This window comes from Zingiber officinale, chromosome 9B (assembly GCF_018446385.1).
Source record: "Zingiber officinale cultivar Zhangliang chromosome 9B, Zo_v1.1, whole genome shotgun sequence".
Taxonomy (NCBI): Eukaryota; Viridiplantae; Streptophyta; class Magnoliopsida; order Zingiberales; family Zingiberaceae; genus Zingiber; species Zingiber officinale.
This window is the reverse complement of record NC_056003.1, coordinates 39,082,364-39,095,567: the sequence shown is the minus strand read 5'-3', so window position 1 is coordinate 39,095,567 and position 13,204 is coordinate 39,082,364. Positions and strand designations below refer to the sequence as shown.

Genomic DNA, 13,204 nt, shown 5'->3' with positions numbered 1-13,204 from the left:
GACAAGGAGGCTCAGGTACTCAGAAACACCAGGGCCACAGCTCCCATGGCTCTAACTGGAAAGGGAACTCCAGCAACAAGCGCAAACCAGGGAGTTACCCGAAGGGAGGACCAGCTAGCAAACAGCCCAGTTATCCAAAGTGTGCTACTTGTGGGAAATTTCACCCTGGAGTTTGTCGTAAGGGCACACGAGGATGCTTTGAGTGTGGACAAGAAGGGCACATGGCCAAGCAGTGTCTGAACAAGATCAGCTTTCCTCCACCACAGCTGATTCAGCATGAAGCCAAGCCAGCACAGTTGCATCAGATGCAGGCCGCTCTAGATGGTCCACACATCAGCCAGGGCAGACTAGAAGCCCCTCCAGCTACGACAAATGCACGGATCTACTCACTGACCAGAGAGGACGTAGCGAATGCCTCGACAGTTGTTTCAGGTCAGATTAGTTTATTACAGCAAAGTACAACTGTCTTATTCGATACTGGGGCAACTCATTCTTATATATCCAGGGCATTTGCAAAGAAATTAGCGATACCCCCAGAGGTACTCAGTAGTCAGTTTCTGACGACGTTACCTTCAGGAGAAATTATGGCATCCACGCACTGGCTTAGAGCAGTGCCAATCATTATAACAGACAGAGAACTCTTTTGTGATCTGATAGTGCTAGATATGACTGATTATGATGTCATCCTTGGGATGGACTTCCTGATCAGATACGATGCCTCTATAGAGTGCCGTAAACAGAAAGTCGTATTCCAACCTGAAGCAGAAGTACAATTTGAGTACATCGGAGAACCGAAGAGAAAGGCCAAGAAGTTTCTCTCAGCTCTAAAAGCACAGAAATTAATGGATTCAGGATGTACGGGATTCTTAGCGCATGTAGTCAATGTCAGTCAGGACAAGGACCAACAGCTAGCAGAGGTCCGAGTCGTATGTGACTACCCAGCAGTCTTCCCTGAAGAGTTACCAGGCTTAGCACCAGACAGGGAGATTGAATTTGAGATAGAGCTCATTCCCGGTACCAATCCTATCTCCAAAGCGCCTTACCGCATGGCTCCAGCAGAACTGAAGGAACTTCATGAGCAACTACAGGAGCTGCTTGACAAACGCTTCATACGCCCTAGTCACTCATCATGGGGAGCGCCTGTATTGTTCGTGAAGAAGAAGGACGGGAGCATGCGCCTGTGTATAGATTACCGGGCACTGAACTAAGTCACGATCAAGAACTGATTTCCTCTTCCCAGAATAGATGACCTGTTCGATCAGCTAAAGGGAGCAGCAGTGTTCTCTAAAATCGACCTCAGGTCAGGTTATCATCAAGTGAGGGTTAAAGAAGGGGATATACCCAACACAACATTCAGGACTAGATACGGACATTATGAGTTCGTAGTCATGCCCTTCGGTATGACAAATGCTCCAGCTACTTTTATGGACCTCATGAACAGAGTATTCAGGGACTCCCTAGATAGATTTGTTATTGTTTTTATCGATGACATTCTTATCTATTCAGGAACTCAGGAAGAACACGCAGAGCACTTGGAAATAGTACTACAGACCCTTCAGCAGAACCAGTTGTACGCCAAGTTCACAAAATGTGAATTTTGGTTAGATCAGGTGTCCTTCCTGGGTCACATCATCTCAAAGGATGGTATTATGGTAGACCCCAGTAAGATAGAAGCTGTGAGTAACTGTAAAAGACCCAAGAACGCTAGTGAGATCAGAAGCTTTCTGGGATTAGCAGGTTATTACAGAAAATTCGTAGAGGACTTCTCTAGGATAGCCTCCCCACTGACAGCTCTCACCAGGAAGAACAGGAAATATCAGTGGACAGAGGACTACGAGAACAGCTTCAGCGAGCTAAAAAGAAGATTGACTAGTGCACCTATTCTAGCTCTACCCGAGAACACAGACAGCTTTGATATTTATAGTGATGCCTCTAAGTTGGGACTAGGAGCAGTGCTGATGCAAGACGGCAAGGTAATCGCCTATGCCTCCAGACAACTCGAGGATTATGAGAAGAACTATCCTACTCATGACCTTGAGCTTGCAGCAGTGGTGTTCGCTCTCAAAATTTGGAGACATTACTTGTATGGAGCTCAGTGTAGAGTGTATACAGATCATTAGAGTCTAAAGTACTTCTTCACTCAGAAGGATCTGAATATGCGACAGCGCAGGTGGCTAGAGCTGGTCAAAGACTATGATATAGACATCCTCTACCACCCAGGAAAAGCAAATAAGGTGGCAGATGCACTTAGCAGGAAGTCCAGTGCTACCTTGCTATCTCTAGCAGCCATGTCACCGCCCCTACAGAAGGAGATCACAGACTTTGGTCTCGAACTCATAGTTGGACAGCTCTCTACTATGACGTTAGAGTCTACCTTGCTTGGTGATCTTCAGACAGCTCAGGAACAGGATCCTGAAATTCAGAAAATCAAGCAAGGATTAGCATAATCAGACAGTGGAGAATTCAGAGTATCCGATAGTGGGGTATTGTACTTTGGTGACAAATTATGTGTTCCAGATCAGGAGGAACTACGCAGGAAGATTCTAGATGAGACTCACAAGACTCCTTATGCGATGCATCCTGGCTCCACCAAGATGTACCAGGACTTGAAGAAATATTTTTGGTGGCCCGGGATGAAAAGAGACATCGCTAGATACGTTAGTACCTGTCTGACTTGCCAGAGAGTCAAGGCATAACATCAGAGACCAGGAGGAGTTCTGCAGCCTATCCAGATTCCAGAGTGGAAGTGGGAAGACATTTCTATGGATTTCATAGTGGGATTACCCAGAACCACGAATGGTTTTGATACCATCTGGGTAATAGTCGACAGGTTGACTAAATCAGCCCACTTCTTAGCTATCAGGATATCCTACTCCAGGGAACAGGTAGTACAGTTGTATCTCAAGGAGATCGTTAGACTACATGGAGTCTCACGAACCATTATATCAGACAGAGACAGCAGATTCACATCACACTTCTGGGAGTGTGTACAGTCAGCGTTGGGCATGAAGTTAAAGTTCAGCATAGCCTTCCATCCTCAGACAGATGGACAGACGGAGCGAGTAAATCAGGTACTCGAAGATATGCTCCGAGCATGTGCCCTAGACTTCAGGGGAAGTTGGTGCAAATATCTGAGCTTAGCAGAGTTTGCATACAACAATAGCTATCAGGCCACTATCGTCATGGCACCTTACGAGGCTCTCTACGGGCGGAGGTGTAGATCTCCAATCTGCTGGTATGAGAGTGGTGAACAGAAAGAACTAGAGCTTCAGACAGACCTAGTAGCAGATACCACAGCAGTTATACAGCAGATCCGCTAGAGGATAGAGACAGCTCAGAGCCGCCAGAAAAGCTATGCTGATACATGGCGCAGACCTTTAGAGTTCTCAGTTGGGGATTTAGTGTTCCTCAAAGTAGCTCCTATGAAGGGAGTAATGCGTTTTGGGAAGAAGGGTAAGCTAAGTCCCAGATATGTGGGACCATATCTTATCAGTAGAAGAGTTGGCAAGGTAGCATATGAGCTAGAGCTACCCCAGGAGATGTCAGCTATCCACAATGTATTTCATGTCTCTATGCTGAAGAAGCATATCCCAGATGCTACCCAGGTGATTGAGCCCCAGTCGGTACCAGTCCGCGAAGACCTCAGCCATGATAGTCAGCCTATTCAGATAATAGGCCGAGCAGTTAAGAAATTACAGAACAAGAAGGTACCATTAGTAAAAGTCATTTGGAAAAATCACACAACAGAAGAGGCAACATGGGAGACAGAAGCCAGCATGAGACAGAAATACCCAGAGTTATTCTAAGTTCGAGGATAAACTTTTTATAAGGTACGGAGGATTGTAACGCCCAAAAATTCTCAAAATAATTATTAGAAATATCCTAGTATTTTTCTGGAATTTTAGGACAATTTTATGAAATTTTTAGAGTAGCGGAAGTAGCAAAAATAAAGGGAGTCGTAAAATAGCCTACGCGGGAAATTGAACCCGAGACCTATTGGGTCCTACGACTTATAGGGGACTCTAGTAACCAAGTGAACCCAGCAGGGCCGTGCTGAAAGGAAAGGGAAACAATTGTATTTATGTTTAAGTTGGGCCGAATTACCCACTTAATATAAATATGGGAAAATAATTAAGTGAGGGTTATATTTTTCTTGGTTTCCACCGAGAACTTCCTCTCCTCACCCTAGTTTCCACCGAACCCTTCCCCCTCCTCTTCCTCTCTCGGCGCACCAAGCCCTAAGGGCTCTAGGAGCACTTTCCGGCGACGACTTCGACACGAGGACGCTCCTCTCCGCGAGAGGAACGCATAGACGCGAGAAGATCGTCAAAAGGATCGTCTCCTCCGGAAATCTAGCGGTTAGAATCGTAAGAAACTTCGAGCAGGAGGTAAGAAACGCCTCACCTGCAGTATAAGTAGCTTCGGTATGGTTTTTAGGCATTAGTTTAATTTTATGCAGTTTTTGGCACACAGGGGGTGCATTAGCGCACACCGAGTGCTTGATTAAATGCTTAGCTCAGGTAAATGCCACCTTAGGCATTTTAATAGCCTAGATAAATGCAATAGAAGCATTTTACAGCTTATGTAGTCTTGCTACAGCTTTTATGGGACTGGATGTCCAATAGGTGGACTCCCATAGTCGCCTCTAGGTTTAGACAACCTAGCTCTAGGTTCAGATAACCTAGAAAGAGCGAGTCAAGCAATAATTAGCTATATTCAGTATTTTACTTCAGCAATGGTACTGTACTGGATTAGATATCCATTGGGTTGGGCTCCCATAGTCGTCCCTAGGTTTAGCTAACCTAGTAAACCCTACTAGATTCGAAATTTGCAACCCCGGATTTAGTTAGGGATGCGCGCACAGCAAGTACAGTTGCCGGGCCCAACAGCAGCATGATTATTATTTTAATATGTTATGAATATAGTTTTCAAACATCACAAAATAGTTATGTGAATTCAGTACAATTTTAGCATCAGATTAGTATTAGCTAGCTCAACCATGGTATCAGTTTAGCTTTCTGTTGATATAACATGATAGTTTATAATTAGCTTTATTGCCATGATCAGTTTTGCTTCGACGTGTTGTATGTCATGTCATGCTTAGCATATTCAGAATGTATTTCAAATAGCATGTTTCAAAAACATAATTCGCATCGTATGCATGTTTTTGTGAGGTAGATAGTTTCTTACTAAGCTCTCAAGCTTACAGATACTATTTTCCTTATACTGCAAATAAAGGTAAAGGGAAAATGGACTAGCGAAGGCTGGAGGTCACTGCAATGATGAAGATGTGTGTGGAAGGAACTTGGAGTAAAGATCTTGGAGAAATTAGCAAACTAAGACTTTAGTTTTTCATATAGTGTTGTTTTCCGCACTTCTAGTTATTTTAATGTTTGAATCATGAAAGGCCTGGTTAGATTGTTAGTGCTCATGCTTAGAATGTCAGTTAATCGTTATTAGTATGTTTATATGTTGGTTAGAACTTGTATATGTGAATTTGGCACGAAATAGTGCTGAAATCAGAGTTTACTGCAAAATCAAAAACCTCAATCGATCGGTCGATCGATTGGAGGCTTCTCAATCGATCAGCCGATCGATTGAGAAGTTCGTACTGTGAACAGAAAGCTTCTGGATCGATCAGCCAATCGATCCGGATGTAGTCTGTCGCGAACAGAAAGCCCTGGGATCGATCGGGGGAATTAGCCTCGCGAACAGAGAGCTCCCGAATCGATTCTTGGATCGATTGATTAGCCTAGATCGATCAGTTGATCGATCCAGAATTTTACCCGAGTACAGTAACGAGCTGAATCGATCACTGAATCGATTCGACCATTCCAATCGATCCGTGGATCGATTGGGAGGCCTGATAACAGCTGGAAAACCCTTAGCTCAGTTCCTTGACCATGGGGGATGTAGAATATGTCATGAATAGTTAAATTACACCCCTTAGCACACATAGAATAAAGAAATGATAATAGCTTAGCAAAGTTTTAATTAGTACAGCTTCCGCATTTAGATTTAGTGATGGTCGTGGATATAGTTTAGCACAGCATAATGTGACGGTCCGGTCTTACAGCCTAGCCAGTAGAAGGCGGGTCGTCACATGTAGATCTGAGGTTTTAGGTATGGATGGCGGTAAAACTCAGATCTGAAAGAAAGATCTGGTTTTCCCTTTTTGATCGAGTTGCCCCTCGCTCACGAAGCTTGATGCCCTTCTCTCTCTTGGCTACGTTCTCAGCTCCGTGACCAATTAGGAGCCCCCTCGATCGCCAAGATGGACCGTGGATCGGTAGCCCAAAACTCCCACCTGGTGGAGGAGGTGTTCCGCGACATCAAGGGCTGGCGAGCCGCCATCATCGGGGCGCTCACCACCAGTAACTCCACTCTGCTTCTTTCTTCTTTTCCTTTCTCAACGATGTTATCGTCATTGACCTTCTGTTGTTTCCTGGTTATTCGCCTGTGCAGATTTCGAGGATTTCTATCAACAATGCGATCCCGGTTAGTAATTCCACAATCTTAGCTGCTGGTAGTCAACTTGGTTTTTGAATTTCAAGTACTTGGGAGTTTTCTCAAATGGGGTACGGTGTATTGGGAGGTGCTTATGGTGCTCTAGCTTCAAGGTTTCAGCAGGTATAAAGTACAACATGCTTCTTAAAGGAAAATGCGAAAGGCTCATTGTTTTACTGCATTATTTGCCTTACCTTTTGTTTCTCATATTTCTGTTCAGAGGGTTTTGCATATCTCATTTCGCCTACTTTGCAGTCTATGGCTTATGGAAGGGGACAGATCCCTACTGGCATGACAATGGTGCCCATGGTCTTACCCGATGGACGACTTGGATATGTGCTGTAAGTGAGCTAACAATTGTTTCAACAGATAAACATTCTCGTGGAGTAACAAAAGCTCTTTGTTTTTTGTCTTCCATATGTTTTTTTGTCTTGTTTTGCAACTAAGATTGTTAAATCATCAATACATTCTCCATTTATCTTAGGCAACAGCCTGAAGCACCTGTCTCAAGACCGCAGCATGGGGGGAAATATGGTGGCAGCTCAAGTGGAGGTCAGAACAATGACAGTGGACGTGGACGCAGATATAAGCCATACTAAGTCATTTTGGTTCTCTCTTCTAATTCCTGGATTTCAAACTATATTGATTGGATCCATATGAGTTCAACGTTAATTTAAGTAGCTTACTTTTCATAACCTCTACGTTAGATTATGTCGGATCCTGTTGAATCAATTAGGGAATTTAGAAATATGTTGGGTGGTCTTATTTTGAGTCCTATTTTAGTCGATCCCATCTAATAAGAAAAAGTTTAATTGTTGTGGTAGTTGTTTGTCGTCCATACCATTATTTCATATTCTGTCAATTATATTAACTTAGCTGAGACTTGTCACTTTTCTTTCTATTAACTCCAATTTCACCACTTGTGGCCACCGTCCCTCTGTCACTTAGGTTTTTTATGTTCGCCTTTTCACAAAAAAAAAAAAATAAATAAATAAAAAGGCAGGTGCACCGTGGTGCCGGTCGTCAGTTTTGGTTTAGACTACATCGCTTTTCACGAAGAAGACACGCACACATGCGTGTGAACACATGCGTGTGAACCCAGCGATGTTACCTACTGTGTTTTCACGTTTTGAGTCAGTTTCGCCTACACAGTTGGAAGAGCATGGTTTTGAAAGCACGACTATCCGGGATGTTCTTACAGCTAAGGGGAAGAATGCTGATGGTTCTTGGTTGTGGTGCACAACTGATGACACTATTTATGATGCTGTCAAATCTGTAAATGGTCATTGTGTCAATCTTGTTTGGGATTACCATCCAGCTTTAAATAGTTTTAACTGATGGCTTATGCTCTACTGTTTCTAGATGACACAATACAATGTTGGAGCTTTAGTGGTGGTGAGACCCGGAGAAGAGAAGGCAATTGCTGGAATTGTTACTGAGAGAGGTAATTGATTGTCCATCTTTGTTTTTGTTGGCTGTGAAATGGTATTAAATGTGCTCATGGGTGCATGTATAAAGCTAAACATTTATGTGAAATCATAAGATATTTTCCAATTAGTTGGTAAATTTCTCAATTCTATGGCTGCTCCAGTAGATTCAACTGGGTAGATGATTTTCAGATGTTCTTCGGCAGCTTCAATTTTTATAGCAATCTTTTTACAACTGAGTGTACGCCAATGTGAAGTTTTAAATTTCAATTAAGTTAAAAATTATCTAATTATCCCGAAAGTTATTTTCATGACATTTTGATAATCACATTGTCTCAAGCACAATCATTTACTTGATGTAAATCAATTGTGTGATGGTCCAATGTGTGTGCTAGTTCTCTCTAAGCAACAGATTTGTTCTTCACCTCTTCAAGACATTAGGGAAATAAGTTTAACACAATTTTAACATCCTACAAGAGCAGTTGATTAGCAGATAAATTTGCTCTTCACCCCTGTTCAATATCTTTTTTGAAAACTAAGAACCAGTTTTGATAATGGTTCTTTTATGCAATTATACTTGCCGTGCAAATTACTTGTGTTCTTAACGATTCCTTCTTCTTCAGATTATCTCCGGAAAATGATTGTACAAGGAAGATCTTCCAAGTCAACTAAAGTTGGTGACAACATGACTGTAGAGGTAAATTTCAATCTCAAGTTGTACAGACAATGTCTGAAAATTTTGAATTGAGTAGAAGTATTATTTCAAGATTTTGTTATTTTGCTTCCAATCTGATGCCGATTCTTTTCCTATATCCAGAATAAACTGATCACAGTGACTCCAGATACCAAGGTTCTGTAGGCAATGCAACTGATGACAGGTCTCTTTAGCAAGATTTTGTCGATAGATTGTCTAAATCAATTCAACTAGTTAATCTCTCAACATGTATTAAACTGCTGGTTTCATGCGTTTCAGTACAACTTTGTTGGTTGTTTACTAGGACCACGTGGGAACTCCTTAAAAAGAGTTGAAGCTTCAACTCAATGCAGGGTTTATATATGAGGTCGAGGTTCAGTGAAGGATTCTATAATGGTATGTGGATATCATGTAATATTTATCTTAATGAAAAATGAGTATATTCCAATCTCCCAAACCTTGATGCATTATCCTCACTATTAACTTTTTAAGGCCTACCTACATAAAAAATAGATATTTGTCTTTATGTTTGAAGGCAAAATAATCCATGTTTTTGAATGTGATATGGGTTTCTCTTCTCTTGTTTCTGCTAGAGTATGCTGTTCTTTGTACAAGTTACACCGACATTAAGTTAACCGTGCATTTTAGAACTTATGTAATTTTCGATATTAGCATCCTATAATATGTCCTAATTAATGGATTGTTATTATCAACTCAAAAGCTAAGGTGCATTATTTCTTGTCTTAATACTCAAGTTTTCTCCCCTTTTTTTGAACAGGAAGAAAGCTTATGGGATAAATCTGAATATGAACACTTAAATGAACCGCTGCACATACTATTGGAGGCAGAATTTACACCAGGCATAATTGATGCTTGCTTAAACCAAGCTGTTGCCACCCTTGAAGATCTTCTGCAGCCTGTGGCAACAAAACTTTCACCTAGGTTGCATCCTCCTCATTGTTCTACAAGATGTCGACGCGAATGTTATTATCGAAACATAGTCACTATTCAAACTCCAAATCTTGCAGGACGAGTCAATGGACTACTACAAGAAGCAACAGCTCAGGGAGTTGGCCATACTCAACGACACGTTGAGGGAAGAGAGTCCACAAATAAGCCCACAAATGTTCAGGGAGTTGCCCCACAAGAAGCAGTTGTAGATGGAGTTTATTTGTTTATTTGTATTGGGATAAATTTTATTTGAATATGAGACATGTTTCTTCTTTTATGATTATAATTATTGTATAAGTAACATTTTGAATGACATTGATATGAGGAATATTCTTTCTTTTGTGATTATAAGCTTTTATTATATATTTATATTGAAATATGATATATTGGTATTAAAAGACAATAGTTTAAAAGACAACGATTTAAAATTGTTATTATTGTTGTCTATCACCCTAAAAGACAATGGTTAAAAACCATTGTCGTAGCCCCAAAAACTGTTGTAACTGACAACAGCGTTATTAAAAGTGCTCTAAACAACAACGGTTTTAAACCGTTGTCTTTTCATTCAAAGACAACGGTTTTAAACCGTTGCAAAACTGTTGTCGTTTCATTCTACGACAACGGTTTTAAACCATTATCGTAGCCCCCACTTTTAACAACACTGCCAATTACAACGGTTTTAAAGGACCTACGACAACGGTTTTTAACCGTTGTCTTTTAATGTTTTTGTTGTAGTGACTGTTCTTGTTGTCGGTATAATCAGTCTTATTGTTGCTTTCACTTCAATTGTACTTCAAAGCTGTAATTCTTCTTGCGATACTATAGTTGTTTCCCACCAAAAGTGGTCAACGACCGCGGGCCTTCGAGTAGGAGTCGAGATAGGCTCCGAACTAAGTAACTTCTCGTGTCTTCTGTGTGTTTGTGCATTTTACTATTTTTGCTGCGTTATTACTCATGTTTTACGAAATCGATTGTGAAAACCATGAGCGATATTCACCCCCCTCCCCCCTCTAGCGCTTTCGATCCAACAATTGGTATCAGAGCGGGGTCGTTTTGAATTGGTGCAACCACCATTCAAAGCAATTTTTTGTGGTCGTTTTAATCTTTTCGGAGTCAATTAGAATTAGCTTTGTAGCTACATTTTAATTCTTTTTTACGAATTGGCTTTGCTCGAATCTGGTGCAACACTAATCGAGTTCGTAATATTTTCTCTTTTCTTCCGCACTACTAATCCAAGACTTAGTCTTGGAACAGTTTGTTTTTGTTTTTGCCACGCAAGGTTTCAATGGTCCAACAAGAGGGTTATAGCACCGTTCGTCCCCCACTTTTCACCGGAGAGGATTTCGGATATTGGAAGGGACGAATGGAGAATTTTTTGAAGATCCAATTTGATACTTGGATGATCGTAAAGACTGGACTTCAACTGCCAACCAATGAAGATGGCGAACCAACTCCCTGCGAAAAATGGGAACCAACCCTAATCAAGAAGGTGGAAGCCAATGCAAGAGCTACCTGCACCCTCCAGTGTGGACTGACCAAGGAGGAGCTCAACAGAGTTGGTTCGTTCTCAACGGCAAAGGAGCTGTAGGAAAAATTAATTGAACTACACGAGGGCTCCTCCGAAACCAAAGTAAGTAAGCGTGATCTATTGTTTAATAAACTGTATAATCTAAAAATGTAGGAAGACAAGACGGCTATTCAACTTCACGCTCGAATACAAGACATCCTAAACTCCCTCCACGCGATCGGGCAAAAGGTCGAGAACAGGGACATCATAAGTTACGCACTTAATGCTTTTCCAAGGAGCACATTGTGGGCATCAATGGTAGATGCCAATAAATTCTCCAAGGATTTGTCTTCCATTAGATTAGATGAATTATTTTGTTAATTTGAACTTCATGAGCAGTCTAATACACAGCCACCCGAGAAAGGTGTAGCTTTGCTTGCAGGTACAAGTAGAACACGCGAACCAAGATCACAACGAAGAACCGAGCAAGAGTCGGAACCAGAACCAGACTCAGACGATGAAGATGACGAACTAACAACCGAACTCGTGAATTTGGTAAAGAAGTTCTACAAGAAGAAGAAGAGCTTCAACAAGAAAGACCTAAAGAAGGCAGTCCAATCCAAAGAAGGTCAACCAAGCTCAAAGGTCAAATTTGAGGTGATCTACTATGGATGCAACTAGAAGGGGCACATCAAGGCCAACTGTCCAAACCAAAAGGATGCAAAGAAGCAGAGGACAAGGAAGGTACTCAAAGCGACTTGGAAAGAATCCTCAGAAGAAGACACCGACGATGAACTCGATCAGACGAGTCTACTTGCCCTGGTGGCCCGGGACCAGATTGAACTGTCTGAGAGCGAGACCGAGTCAGAAGCCAAGTCCGAGCGAATCCACGGATCCGTATCCGTTTCCGAAGGGCCTGACCCCTCTGTAAGTATCCCTCGACTAAACAATTAGTTAATTACTTGTTACGAAAATTAGCTAAGTCTAATCTAAGAATTAAGTCACTTCTAAAGGAAGTAGTTGTCCTTAAATAAATGACTAACTCCGAATAATAATAATAAAATAAAAACATTTTCAACAATGAAAATTATGATAAATGCTTTTTATTTATTTTTAGTTTACAAAAATACCTTTTTGACCATTCTAATAATTAAGAAAGTACATATATATACATGCATATTTTACTGAGCAAGAACATCTAAAGCTATGAATTATTCTAAAAATTTTGAGCACATACGGTATAAAGGCTGAACTGCTATTAATAACTTGTTTTATCATATTAACGCTTAATCACTCAAACGCTCTTTCTCAAGATTCACAAGGAATCCAGTTCCAACGTCTTTCCTCCTTGGAGTACCTTAAAAGTCATCAATTACTATAATTAGAATTTTTTATTTTTTTAATATTTTTTTGTAATTTTTAATTTTTTTTTTGGTATTTTATTTTTTTGATAATTTTTAATTTTAGAATGATAAATCTGTTAATAATTTTTAAAGTTTTTTAAAATTTCTTTCCTTTATAGTCTATATATTAGTCTGTATAATTTCTTTCCTTTGCTATTTAAAATATTTTTTGGTAACAGAATTGTATGTTACTAATTTTTTAAGTAAATTAAAATTTCTTTCCTTTTTTTTGTTATTTGACTCCTCTATAAACCTCTGAAATCCAGTTGCAACGTCGATCGCAAACGAAGAGGAGAAGGTAGAAAGGTTTCGTCTTTCCTCCTTGGAGCATCGATCAATCTCTTTTTAGTTTTTGGAGGTGAGTCGGTCTTTGCTAGATTCATCCTTCTGGGGATCAATTTGTTCGTATTTCAGTTCTAATTTTATGAGCCATCCACGTTAAATTGCCGATAGTTTGATGCGTTGTTTATGATTACTACAGACATGCAGGGACAATTTGTTTGCAACGGTTGCAGTAACGTTCTTGTTTACCCTAGGAGAGCCTCTCATGCACGTTGTAGGACATGCAACTACATAACTGCAGTCCCCACTCCAGGTGCTTCTTTTGGATTTTTTTTTTTTTCCTTATTTAATGGGTTGATTTCTCTGCATGTATGTTTCCCTTGGAATTGTGTACTATTGTTGCAAAACTATCTTTGCCACAAGTTCTAAGGCT

The 13,204-nt window shown here is 40.7% G+C and overlaps 1 long non-coding RNA gene across 1 annotated transcript; it reads left to right on the top strand.

The window, feature by feature from the left end:
* Window positions 1-7,809: 7,809 nt before the first annotated feature.
* Window positions 7,810-8,631, top strand: LOC122025466. Its single transcript, XR_006123723.1, has 2 exons — window positions 7,810-7,951; window positions 8,558-8,631. It is a non-coding gene; the product is annotated as an uncharacterized LOC122025466 (long non-coding RNA).
* The last annotated feature ends 4,573 nt before the right edge of the window (window positions 8,632-13,204 follow it).